Genomic DNA, 14,602 nt, shown 5'->3' on the forward strand with positions numbered 1-14,602 from the left:
TCTATCCAACTCACCTTCTGTACCACCACATTTCAAAAGCTTCTATTCTCTTTCTTTCTGAGTTTTTATCTTCCATGTTTCACTTCGATACAATGTCACGTTCCAGACAAAAGTATTAAAAAACATATTTGTAATTCCCATATCAGTGCTCGAAGTGAGCAAATTTTGGCGTATGTTGCTTAACTACGAATATCTCCGATTACGGGTTAAGATATGAAATTATTAAAATCAGTTAAGTTGCTGCCCGCCTCTGTGGTGTAGTGGTTAGTGTCATTAACTGCCACTCCAAGAGGCCCGGGTTCCATTCCCGGCTCTGCCACGAAATTTGAAAAGTGGTACGAGGGGTCCACTCAGCCTCGGGAGGTCAACTGAGTAGAGGAGGGTTCGATTCCCACCTCAGCCATCCTCGAAGTAGTTTTCTGTAGTTTCCCATTTCTCCAGGCAAATGCCGGGATAGTACCTAACTTTAGGACACGGCCCCTTCCTTCCCTGTTCCTTGTCCATCCCTTCCAATCTTCGCATCCCCACAGCGCAGCACGTGAGGCCACCTGACGTGAAGTCTCACGCTCCAAGACACTGCTCTTGAAGCGGTAGAGGTGGGATCCCTCGCTGAGTCCGGTGGAAAAACTAACCTGGAGGGTAAACAGATTAGTCTTTCGCTATTGTTACGCTAAGCGTTTAACATTCAAAGACCGATCATTACTGCCTACTGGCCATGGGTACATATTGCAAGGCGCAAGTATACTTGTACGACGTAGGTCGGTAATGTCTTTGGGGTTGATCCAAAGCAGTGGCGGCTCGTGCTGAATAATGTTGGTGGTTCTGCTCTGTGACGCCCAGTCCATTGCAGTAAGTGTAATAGACAAATCTAAATTCGTATTGTATACAGGAAGTGCCAGCTGAGCTCGTGTGAATACGTCCTCCAATCCCGCAAAAACGCTTTTCTCCATGTCCTATCAGTGTGAAGTTCTCGAAAATGTACCGAATATAAATATAAGTAACTGACTTGTACAAAAAACAACAAATAAATTTACAAAAAATAAAGCCCCCCTTCCGCTTATCGACACATTCATATTTACAAAGGTTCCGAGACCTGCATACATCTTTGGCAGCCGGCTTTCTTAATGGAGGGGGAACATCATCTGATGGTACTAGCGTTTCTGTTTTCATTTTCATGACTACCTAACTCGGAAGAATTCACTACCATTACGGAGAAACATAGTCATGATTACTTGTAAGCCTAAGAACTCGCTCATTCACTTCGTACGAGAGAGAATGTTTTCGGTCGTTGGATAGAATTTTGCTGAAGTCCTGGTCATTTACACAAAAGATAGAAAAATATGCATACCCCAATCATAAGGTACGTTGTTTGAAGACTTAACATGGACAGTAAATTGATTTTGTGTTACTTAATCACAACCATCCTCTTTTATCAGACCACAAATCTCATTGGTCACGAGTGACCGACGAGTGATTGTAGCCCATCGACCTGTAACGGCCTTGAGTGCTATTTCATGATGTATGCTACCGAGACTGCATTACTGTGTTGAGTGTGTGGACTTTTCAATGTGGATCTAACTGGCCAGAATATGACCTGCACCCAATGGGGTGAAGAGGGGGTTTAGTTAGTTACATTGAGGGCATCTTTTGGTCTGCGATAGCGAAGACCGTCCGTATCATAATTCCCCAGGTTGGAGATGAGGGGGTTGGAGCTGAGATGGAGTTTGCTGTAAAATTAGTTGGCTGCTCGCTCAATCCTAGTTGTGAGGGTGGAGAGTTGTAGTGTATCATGGAGGTCGTCGTTCCGCTCAAACCATTGAGCACCCGTCAGGCAGCGCAGCGCACGATTCTGCACGCGCTGCACTGTCGACAGGTGGGACTTGGCTGCGATGCCCCAAATAGGACTGGCATACTCTAAGATGGGTCGGACCATCGTCTTATACAAACGGATTTTGTTTTCAAGAGTGAGCCCATTGTCGGCTTTGATCATGGGAATAATTTTGAAAAGGCGCACTTTTGCTTGCGCAGCGATAATTTTAGTGTGGTCAGCAAACGTGAGTCCTCTGTCTAGAGTGACACCTAGATATTTGGTTTTATTAGTCCCCCTGATGACCTCGCCGAAAAACATCAGGGGAGGGGGAGGGTCAGGACGGCGTTTGGTAAATAGTGTAGCACTACATTTGTCTACATTAATTTTGATTCTCCACTTCTCGAACCAGGGTTCGAGGGCGGAGAGGGCGTCTTGGAGATATTCTTTGGCTTTAGGTGCCTGCCACGAGACAGAGGATATTGCAGTGTCATCTGCATATAAATATAATTTCCCGTGCGTAGGTCTGGGCATGTCGGTCATATAGAGGTTGAAAATAACAGGTGAGATCACGCCACCCTGTGGTACCCCCGCCTCAAGAGGGCGGGGGTCCGACAGCGCGGCACCAACCTGGACCTGAAACTTTCGGTCGGCTAAGTAGTTCGTCAATAAGCGTAGTACGTAAGGAGGAAAGCCTAAAGTCCTTAGTTTGTAGATAAGTCCGTCATGCCAGACCTTATCGAACGCACGAGAAATATCTAAGAAACAGACTCCTGTATGTCGACGATGGTTGAAATTCTTGGTGATTTCCTCAGTTAGCCGGGTAAGTTGGTGGACAGTGGAATGGCCTCGCCGGAAGCCGAACTGCTCTTCGTTCATAAGGTTTTTGTCGTCAATAAGAGTGTTTAGTCTGCTTAAGAACAGGGTTTCAAATAGTTTTGAAATTATGCTGAGAAGGGAGATGGGTCGATAGTTCTGCGGAAAAGTTTTGTCTTTGTTAGGTTTGGGGATCATAATTACTTTCGCGGTCTTCCAGCAGGCCGGGAAATGACCATACCGGAAGATCGCATTGAAAAGTTTGGTCAAACATGTCAGCGCCTTTCTGGGTAGGTTCTTGAGAAAAGACGCTGACACGTTGTCTAGGCCTGGAGATTTCCTGTTCTTAAGGCGTTTTATGGCGAAGAACAGTTCGGACGGCGTAACAGATTTGAAATCAGGGGGGAGGTCAGTTACGTGAGTGGCGTGTAGTTCGTTTTCATTCTCTACTAACTCAACGAAGTCTTCATCACAGGGTTCAACATTGGGAGTGCACGTACTTTCAAACGTGTCAGCCAATGCGTCAGCCTTGTCTTTGTCTTTGTCTTTTATCGCGCATTTATCCTGTATTTAAACTTTTTGGGCTTTCTTTCTACTGAACAGAAGCATCACAACTCTGCTGTAGTATGTGAGAATGTTGCCGTGTAAGAATTTTAAACCATATCAATATCCACACAGTTTTAAAAGTTCAAAAGTTCTCTATTAACACTGGTGAGTACAACGGAGCGAGCTTTTCCCAACAGGCTCACTCGCTGCAGCGATTCTCTTACGGATGGTGGCGCTGTCAAGTGTATTATTTACTAACTCTATGGTCACGGGAATAGGCCAGACGTACTGCAAGGCGTGCAGTTCATACAGAACCTTATGGGCGACTCTTAGCCACCTACCGGAAGAAAGCTGTAGTTAAGTGTGTTGTCCTAATATTCTGTCGTTCACAGATCTAAACAGGGTTGCCAGATCACCAGCAGCTGTGTGGGTATCGATCTTTGGCTCGATATACACACTCAGTATGAAGGATGGGATCGCTAATCGCTATATATTATTGTATATCTTTCATTGTGGTGGTTCTGCAGCTCTGTAGATCGTATTATGGAGCCGCGCCTGATCCAAAGGTACTCCTGAAGCCTGTGGTAATGTGATGGGGAGGAAATTAACGCTTTATTTGGACTTATATACATGCTGGTATGTCGAGATCAGTTCATGTAATACAATACTGCGCATGCGTCCTGACGGATAAAGAAATTCTGTTAAGGATGATTTTTTTTTTTTTTTGCTAGTGGCTTTACGTCGCATTGACACATTTATGGCGACGATGGGACAAGAAGGGGCTAGGAGTGGAAAGGAAGCGGCCGTGGTCTTAATTAAGGTATAGCCCCAGCATTTGCCTGGTGTGAAAATGGTAAACCACGGAAAACCATCTTCAGGGCTGCCGACAGTTGGGTTCGAACCCACCATCTCCCGAATACTGGATACTGGCCGCGCTTAAGTGACTGCAGCTATCGAGCTCGGTGATGGAAAATTAAAACAGGCCATTACTAGTTTTAACAGGAAAATGCTGATGAATGTCCGCCTCTGTGGTGTAGTGGTTAGTGTCATTAGCTGCCACCCTCTGGACGCCCGGGTTCGATTCTCGGCTCTGCCATGAAATTTGAAAAGTGTTACGAGAACTGGGACGGGGTCCACCTCACCAAGTCTGGAGGGTATACGGATTAAATAATAGTAATAATAACTGCTGATGCCGGCCCCGTGGTGTAGGGGTAGCGTGTCTGCCTCTTACCGGGAGGCCCCAGGTTCGATTCCCGACCAGGTCAAGGATTTTTACCTGGACCGGAGGGCTGATTCGAGGTCCACTTAGCCTACGTGATTAGAATTGAGGAGCTATCTGACGATCAGATAGCGGCCCCGGTCTAGAAAGCGAAGAATAACGGCCGAGAGGATTCGTCGTGCTGACCACACGACACCTCGTAATCTTCAGGCCTTCGGGCTGAGCAGCGGTCGCTTGGTAGGCCGAGGCCCTTCAAGGACTGTAGTGCCACGGGGTTTGGTTTTGGTTTTTTATAACTGCTGATGAATTCCAGATATTATGATTTCTGAAATATTTCACTCTGCATTTCATCATCATCATCATCTGTTTACCCTCCAGGTTCGGTTTTTCCCTCGGACTTAGCGAGGGATCCCACCTCTACCGCCTCAAGGGCAGTGTCCTGGAGCTTCAGACTCTTGGTCGGGGGATACAACTGGGGAGTATGACCAGTACCTCGCCCAGGCGGCCTCACCTGCTATGCTGAACAGGGGCCTTGTGGAGGGATGGGAAGGAAGCGGCTGTGGCCTTAAGTTAGGAACCATCCCGGCATTCGCCTGGAGGAGAAGTGGGAAACCACGGAAAACCACTTCGAGGATGGCTGAGGTGGGAATCGAACCGACCTCTACTCAGTTGACCTCCCGAGGCTGAGTGGACCCCGTTCCAGCCCTCGTACCACTTTTCAAATTTCGTTGCTGAGCCGGGATCACTCTGCATTTACTCATTCTTATTTATTCCATCGCAGTTCAATAGCTGCCTGAGATCAAGAGGTCTATTGTATTTCTAAATGACAGTACAACACTCAACTCTGCTCAAGTCAATGGAACCCCCTCTTTCGCTATAGAACTTCCCCTCAGAGAACACTTTCCTACGTTGAGGCCACTAGACATTAAGAACATACTAATGGACACTACACTATGTGTGCGGGGTTAATTTAGATCACACTGTGCTTCATTCGATCAGGCGGCCTTTATCTGGTTCAATTGTGGAGTGGGTGCTGTACGGCAATGGCGCAGCAGTGAGGCAAGGCGAAGGTCATGTCGGTCTGAGGGAGAGTGTTTTGCAGCTGATCAATAGTTGGCTGTGTGAAAACACGTCGCCACTCCGTCTGGAGATTGGGGACTTTATAAGCACCGAGACTTTACACAACAGTCCTCAAAAATCAATTTGTACACAGCACTCGTAATGCCTCTTACACCGGACAGTCGAGCGAACTAGTTTCATGCAGAATAGCTACATACATACACACATACATTAATTATCATTATACTGTTATGCCTTTCAGTTATTCAGTCTGCGTCCGGCTCCATGGCTAAATGGTTAGCTTGCTGGCCTTTGGTCACAGGGGTCCTGGGTTCGATTCCCGGCAGGGTCGGGAATTTTAACCATCATTGGTTAATTTCACTGGCACTGGGGCTGGGTGTATGTTTCGTCTTCATCATCATTTCATCCTCATCACGACGCGCAGGTCAGCTACGGGTGTCAAATCGAAAGACTTGCACCTGGCGATCCGAACATGTCCTCGGACACTCCCGGCACTAAAAGCCATACGCCATTTCATTTTTCATTCAGTCTGCAAGCCTCTGTGAATTTACTAAACGTCGCCAAAATCCTCTATTTGCAACTAGTGTTGTGGCCTCATTTAGTTCTATACCTCTTATCTTTAAGTCGTTAGAAACTGAGTCTAACCATCGTCGTCTTGGTCTCCCTCTACTTCTCCTACCCTCCATAACAGAGTCCATTATTCTCCTAGGTAACCTATCCTCCACCATTCGCCGCACATGACCCCACCACCGAAGCAGATTTATGCGTACAGCTTCATCCATCGAGTTCATTCCTAAATTAGCCTTTATCTCCTCATTCCGAGTACCCTCCTGCATTGTTCCCACCTGTTTGTACCAGCAATCATTCTCGCTACTTTGATGTCTGTTACTTCTAACTTATGAATAAGATATCCTGAGTCCACCCAACTTTCATTCTCGTAAAGCAAAGTCGGTCTGAAAACAGACCGATGTAAAGATAGTTTCGTCTGGGAGCTGACTCCCTTCTTACAGAATACTGCTGATCGCAACTGCGAGCTCACTACATTAGCTTTACTACACCTTGATTCAATCTCACTTACTATATTACCATCCTGGGAGAACACACAATCTAAATACTTGAAATGATCGACCTGTTCTAGCTTTGTATCACCAATCTGACATTCAATTCTGTTGAATTTCTAACCTACTGACATCAATTTAGTCTTCGAAAGGCTAAATTTCATACCATACTCATTGCACCTATTTTCAGGTACCAAGATATTAAACTGCAGGCTTTCGGCTCAATCTGCCATTATGACCAAGTCGTCAGCATAGGCCAAACTGCTTCAGACAAATTTATTATTATGATCAGGGTTAAGACCACCACACACAGAAAGCTAAGCTACGCTATGCTAAGTAATGCTCAGCTACGGCTGAATAAGTCTTCCAGAAAGACGAAACATGTACCGTATTAAGCTTAGACATTAAGATTACAAGTATTTTCAAGTGTGACGTGATGTGTGGACACTTTAAAAAAGTTGTTTATTGCTCTATTATATCCTGTCCGACTCCTTGGCTGAATGGTCAGCGTTGAGGCTTTCGATTCAGAGAGTCCCGGGTTCGATTCCCGACCGAGTCGGGGATTTTAATCACGTCTGATTAATTCTTCTGTTCCGGGGACTGGGTGTTTGTGTTTGTCCCAACACTTTCCTCTTCATATTCAGACAACACACTACCAACCATCACAAAGACACGCAACAGTAATTATATACCTGCTTATAGGGTTGGTGTCAGGAAGGGCATCCGGCCGTAAAACAGCGCCAAATTGACTAATTTATTTACATACATATAAATGTGTGTGTGTGTGTGTGTGTGTGTGTGTGTGTGTGTGTGTGTGTGTGTGTGTGTGTGTGTGTGTGTGTGACACAGGTGTGGGAAAAGCGGTGGGAAAAGTTTGCTCTATTACTACTAAAATGTTTCCAGACCTCCCCTGAAGGGGGAGGCGGGCCACTTAGACGGTGACACCGTCTCACAGGCCGGAAGATTTGTTACGGTGAAGGTGGTTGGCGGCCGTGGCCTATACTAGGAACTGTCCCGGCATTCGCCTTAGTGCAGGAGAATGGAAACCTACGGAAAACCATTCTCAGGACAGCCGACGGTTGGGGTCAGCCGTGAGGTCCAGCCCTGTCCCGTCTCCCGAATCCAGAGGCGTAGAGCCACGGTAGAGCTGTGGACACCCCTCCTCTGCTCAGTTGGCCGGTCAGAGTGCAGAGCTGTTGGACCACGGACCAACCGTGGCCAATTGTGCGCGAGACCCACTCTGCATCCACCGACCTTGCTCTATTATATCCTAGGTTTAAACAGTAGCAATGACAGTAGAAGTGACAGGACAAAAACTGAACAATGTTTACCCTTCTTCTTCTTCTTCTTCTTAATCTGTTTACTCTCCAGGGTCGGTTTTTCCCTCGGACTCAGCGAACGAGCCCACCTCTACCGCCTCAAGACCAGTGTGCCGGAGCTACAGACTCTGGCCAGGGGATACAACTGGGGAGGATGGCCAGTACCTCTCCCAGGCGGCCTCACCTGCTATGCTGAACGGGGGCCTTGTGGGGGGATGGGAAGTTTGGAACGGATAGACAAGGAAGAGGGAAGGAAGCGGCCGTGGCCTTAAGTTAGGTACCTTACTGACATTTGCCTGGAGGAGAAGTGGGAAACCACGGAAAACCATATCCATGATGGCAGAGGAGGGAATCGAACCCCCCTCTACTCAGTTGACCTCCTCAGGCTGAGTGGACCACGTTCCAGACTCGTACCACTTTTCAAATTTCGTGGCAGAGTCGGAATCGAACCCGGGCATCTGGGGTGGCAGCTAATCACACTAACCACTACACCACAGAAAGACATCTGAGCACAGACCGGCTCCATGACTAAATTGTTAGCGTGCTGGCCTTTGGTCACAGGGGTCCCGGGTTCAATGCCCGACAGAGTCGGGAATTTTAACCATCATTGGTTAATTCCGCTGGCACGGGGCTGGCTGTATGTATTGTTTTCATTATCATTTCATCGTCAGCAGCACGACGCGCAGATCGCCTACGAGCGTCAAATCGAAAGACCACCTGACAAGCCAAACATGTCCTCGGACACTCCCGGCACTAAAAAAGCCATACGCCGAGCACACCTGCTTTGTTTGCATCGATCTACCAACACTGACGACGTCTGTACTTCTTTACAGTCCAGCTACCCTTGAACCAGCTACTCTAACCTCGTGTTACGTAACAATGTTCCTCTATAAGTATGGTCGGGTCAAGGTTCATATCCAATAGGCCATCCGGGGCAGCACAATTATCCGCAATCTTGTTGCTTTGTGTGAGAACCACTTATAACCAGTTCCTACCCTCGCCTGGCTCGCGTGTCTTGCAGCTATGCTATTATTGAGGCATGTTAATACCAGTGTTATTATTACTCTCTCTCTCTCTCTCTCTCTCTCTCTCTCTCTCGTGGAAATAACACACGACGCAATTTCAGTCCTAACAAGTAAATGTAGTCCGCCTCTGTGCTGTAGTGATTAGTGTGATTAGCTGCCACCCCCAGAGGCCTAGGCTCGATTCCCGGCTCTGCCACGAAATTTGAAAATTGGTACGAGGGCTGGAACGGGGTCCACTCAGCCTCGAGAGGTCAACTGAGTAGAGGTGGGTTCGATTCCCACCTCAGCCATCCTAGAAGTGGTTTTCCGTGGTTTCCCCACTTCTCCTCCAGGCAAAAGCCGGGATGATACCTAACTTAAGGCCACGGCCGCTTCGTTCCCTCTTCCTTGTCTATCCGTTCCAATTATCCCATCCTCCGCAAGGCCCCTGTTCGGCATAGCAGCTGAGGCCACTTGGGCGAGGTACTGGTCATCCTCCCCAGTTGTATCCTCAACCCTGCGTCTGAAGCTCCAGGACACTGCCCCTGAGGCGGTAGAGGTGGGATCCCTCGCTGAGTCTGAGGGAAAAGCCGACCCTGGAGAGTAAACAGATGAAGAAGAAGAAGAAAAGTAAATGTAGTGAAGTAATGATAAGGCTGAATACTACGTTGCAATATGGTAGCTGGCAACTAAAAATATGCATATCTAATGTGGACAATTTGATTACACTAAAAGGCAGAAATTATTATTATTATTATTATTATTATTATTATTATTATTATTATTATTATTATTATTATTATTATCATATGCATCGCATTTGGGAAATATCCCGGTGGCAATGGTCACTTACAGTATTGTGATAAGAAAGTAAAATTTAAATTTATATCACCCAACAACAACAACAACAACTGCTACCAGAAGAGTACAACAAGCAAAGAACATATTATTTAAAAACTTTTTTTTTTTTTTGCTATTTGATTTACGTCGCACCGACACATATAGGTCTTATGGCGACGATGGGATAGGAAAGGCCTAGGAATGGGAAGGAGGCGGCCATGGCCTTTATAAAGGTGCAGCCCCAGCATTTGCCTCGTGTGAAAATGGGAAATCACGGAAAACCATCTTCAGGGCTGCCGACAGTGGGGTTCAAACCTACTATCTCCCGAATACTGGATACTGGCCGCACCTAAGCGACTGCAGCTATCGAGCTCGGTATGTCGTTTATTAACAGTAAACTATATTCATGAACATTGTTAGTTAACCGTATTTATTAACAAAGTTGACGAAAACACCTTGGTGTGGACGCACCTTAAGACAAGCTCACATTATTCATGATAAAGATAGGCTCACAGAAATGTCATGATGGAAAACCAAATCGTACAATTTGTGATGGAGGACAGCATCGCAAACGTCATAATGTAAGACAGATTCACGAAAACCACTTTAAGACCGGCGAAGAAATAGTAAGACAGGGTCTCGAAAATCGTGGCCAGGCTCACAAATACTGTGATAGGCTAACAAATTTCTGAGACAGGATCAAGAAAATCGTAACAATGACAAGCTCACAAATACTGTGACAGGCTCACAGATTTCTAAGGAAGGAACAAGAAATTCGTTTTAAAGACAGGCTCACAAATTTCTAAGAGAGGATCAAGAGAATCGTGATAAAGACAGGCTCACAATTACTGTGACAGACTCACAAATTTCTTCTTTTTTTTTTTTTTTTGCTAGTTGCTTTACGTCGCACCGACACATACAGGTCTTATGGCGACGATGGGACAGGGAAGGGCTAGGAGTGGGAAGGAAGCGGCCGTGGCCTTAATTAAGGTACAGCCCCAGCATTTGCCTGGTGTGAAAATGGGAAACCACGGAAAACCATTTTCAGGGCTGCCGACAGTGGGGTTCGAACCTACTATCTCCCGAATACTGGATACTGGCCGCACCTAAGCGACTGCAGCTATCGAGCTCGGTCACAAATTTCTAAAATAGTATCAAGGAAGTCGTGATAATGGCAGGCTCACAAATATTGTGAAATGCTCACAAATATTGTGAAATGAGACAGGCTCACAAATATTGTAAAATGAAACAGGCTCACAAATTTCTAAGATAGGACCAAGAAAATCTTGATAAAGACATTCTCACAGATACTGTGACAGGCTCACAAATTACTGAGACCGGATCAAGAAAATCATCATAAAGACAGGCTCACAAATTTCTGACAGGATCAAGAAAATCGTAGACAGGTTCACAAATATTGTGAAATGAGACAAGCTCACACATTTCTAAGAGAAAGGACCTGAAAATCATGACAAAGAGGGCTCACAAATATCGCACATTTATAAGGCCAAAGGATAATAGCTACAAACGATGGTATATTTAAAGGAAAATATGAAAACGGGGAACTGGGCACAATAAATGAGGACAGTGTAGATGTTGATCTATTAAAAGAATAACAAGAGTAGATATCATTATTTAATGTTCATATTATCTATATAGATTATCTGCATAAAGTATTATAAATATGATAAGATTAGCTGTCAGAATTGATTATCTAAATAGGACAAGGCCTACAGGAGTGAAAGAATTGTGAAAGTGCTCAATGCAAAGGTCATATACATATATCCAAGAAAACGTTTTTCATTATCATTTAAAGTTGGGCAGCCATTCAGTTAGAGACGTCCAAGCTATCGGACAAGTTGCTACTCACTGAATTTCGCGGGTCTGATCACCGCGTTCAGTCCTTATTCCTCATGCCTGGCGTTATGTTCAATCGAAATGAATAAGTTTCAGGAACTATGTAAAGAAAATCGCATTCGTACATTTTCTGCGCGACATGAAAAAGCATAGAATCACGTATATCGCCGTTGTGCCGCGAAATGGCGCTATATGACAATGTTGAGGAGAGAGATACTAACCCGCAGCACTTAGAACGAAAATTCGTTGATACAGTTGATGCAGTACTGAACGTTTGATGACAGAACCTTTCGGGACAGAGTTCTAAGATGAAATACTATCACATGGTGGTTTTTCTAGGCGCAACTACAATATGCTTTTGGGGTTACACGACGAGAGAGTTCTTTAGTTGTTCCCCTCTTAGTAGCCTCTTTGACACCACACACAGAGAACATAAAGGTATAAAACGAAAGAACAATAAGTGGATCCACAAAAGAAAGTTAAGCCTCATCAACTGTGAGAAAATTAAAGACGTTATAGACCTCGAAAATATAATATTTAATTTATTATAATAATATTTATTATTAGTATTATCGTCAGGGTGTTTGTCTGAATAGTTAGCGTTGAGGCCTTCGGTACAGAGGGTTCCAGCTTCGATTCCCGGCCGCATTGGGGATTTTAATGGCGTCTGATTAATTTTTCTGGCTCCGAGACTGGGTGTTTGTGTTTTTTCCAAAACTTTCCTCTTCATATATTCACACAACACACCACACTACCATCCACGACAGAAACACGCAAACACTCACAAATAATCGAAACCGACTTTCAACCTATTAGGTCCTGTTATGTACAGTTATTACGCGATGAAAAGATGTTAAGTACAGAACAAAAATGGCCAACCGGACACCAGTGGGATCCGAGCCCACAACTTCCCGATTTCGCGTCGGTTGCTCTACCAACTGAGCCATGATGGCCTAGGTCAGCTATGTTCTGTTGGAAAGGATCAAAGCTACAGGTCCGGCACTACTGCCATCACACTGTAGAGTGCGTTTAAGACGCCCGTTGAGGGCCAAGTCAATGAATACGTGCGGAAGAGATGTTAACTGTACGTAACACGACCTAATAGGTTGAAAGTCGGTTTTGATTACAATGTGGTCGTGAAAATTCAATATTCAACGCAGAAATAAATTTCCTAAGCGTCCTTAGGACCCAGGTGTACCCGTTAGATCAAGGATGTCGAACCTATGACACGCGTGCCACTAGGTGACACGCGAACACAACTTCTGTCACACGCTACACAACATGCTTTAATGTTTTAACATGTAATAAATACGTCGGTAATCGAGCAACATAGCATATTTTACACTGACTGACAGAGCAAATGCAACACCAAGAAGAAGTGGTCAGAACTTTATGCCAATTGCAGGGTAGACTGACGTCACTGAGGTATGCTCATGATGTGAAATGCGCCGCTGTGCTGCGCACGTAGCGAACGATAAATGGGACACGGCGTTGGCGAATGGCCCACTTCGTACCGTGATTTCTCAGCCGACAGTCATTGTAGAACGTGTTGTCGTGTGCCACAGGACACGTGTATAGCTAAGAATGCCAGGCCGCCGTCAACGGAGGCATTTCCAGCAGACAGACGACTTTACGAGGGGTATGGTGATCGGGCTGAGAAGGGCAGGTTGGTCGCTTCGTCAAATCGCAGCCGATACCCATAGGGATGTGTCCACGGTGCAGCGCCTGTCGCGAAGATGGTTGGCGCAGGGACATGTGGCACGTGCGAGGGGTCCAGGCGCAGCCCGAGTGACGTCAGCACGCGAGGATCGGCGCATCCGCCGCCAAGCGGTGGCAGCCCCGCACGCCACGTCAACCGCCATTCTTCAGCATGTGCAAGACACCCTGGCTGTTCCAATATCGACCAGAACAATTTCCCGTCGATTGGCTGAAGGAGGCCTGCACTCCCGGCGTCCGCTCAGAAGACTACCATTGACTCCACAGCATAGGCGTGCACGCCTGGCATGGTGCCGGGCTAGAGCGACTTGGATGAGGGAATGGCGGAACGTCGTGTTCTCCGATGAGTCACGCTTCTGTTCTGTCAGTGATAGTCACCGCAGACGAGTGTGGCGTCGGCGTGGAGAAAGGTCAAATCCGGCAGTAACTGTGGAGCGCCCTACCGCTAGACAACGCGGCATCATGGTTTGGGGCGCTATTGCGTATGATTCCACGTCACCTCTAGTGCGTATTCAAGGCACGTTAAATGCCCACCGCTACGTGCAGCATGTGCTGCGGCCGGTGGCACTCCCGTACCTTCAGGGGCTGCCCAATGCTCTGTTTCAGCAGGATAATGCCCGCCCACACACTGCTCGCATCTCCCAACAGGCTCTACGAGGTGTACAGATGCTTCCGTGGCCAGCGTACTCTCCGGATCTCTCACCAATCGAACACGTGTGGGATCTCATTGGACGCCGTTTGCAAACTCTGCCCCAGCCTCGTACGGACGACCAACTGTGGCAAATGGTTGACAGAGAATGGAGAACCATCCCTCAGGACACCATCCGCACTCTTATTGACTCTGTACCTCGACGTGTTTCTGCGTGCATCGCCGCTCGCGGTGGTCCTACATCCTACTGAGTCGATGCCGTGCGCATTGTGTAACCTGCATATCGGTTTGAAATAAACATCAATTATTCTTCCGTGCCGACTCTGTTTTTTCCCCAACTTTCATCCCTTTCGAACCACTCCTCCTTGGTGTTGCATTTGCTCTGTCAGTCAGTGTAATATTACACTTAAGTATGTCTCAATTAATTCTATGGCCATATTTTTTTTTTTTACAAAATTTTGTTAGGTTAAAGCAAGAATATACCTTTCTCTTAAAATATGCCTTTTTGAAAATGATGTGATTTTAAATTATGTTTGCAAAATAAAATCAGGAAACATTCACTCCAATGTATTTATATGTAATGCAGTCTAATAACTAAATGAAGTCAAATCACGAAACATTCAGTCGAATGGATTTATATGTAATGCAGTCTACTAACTACATTTCTTCTTCTTCTTCTTCTTCTTAGTCG

This window comes from Anabrus simplex, chromosome 11 (genome assembly GCF_040414725.1).
Source record: "Anabrus simplex isolate iqAnaSimp1 chromosome 11, ASM4041472v1, whole genome shotgun sequence".
Lineage (NCBI taxonomy): Eukaryota > Metazoa > Arthropoda > Insecta > Orthoptera > Tettigoniidae > Anabrus > Anabrus simplex.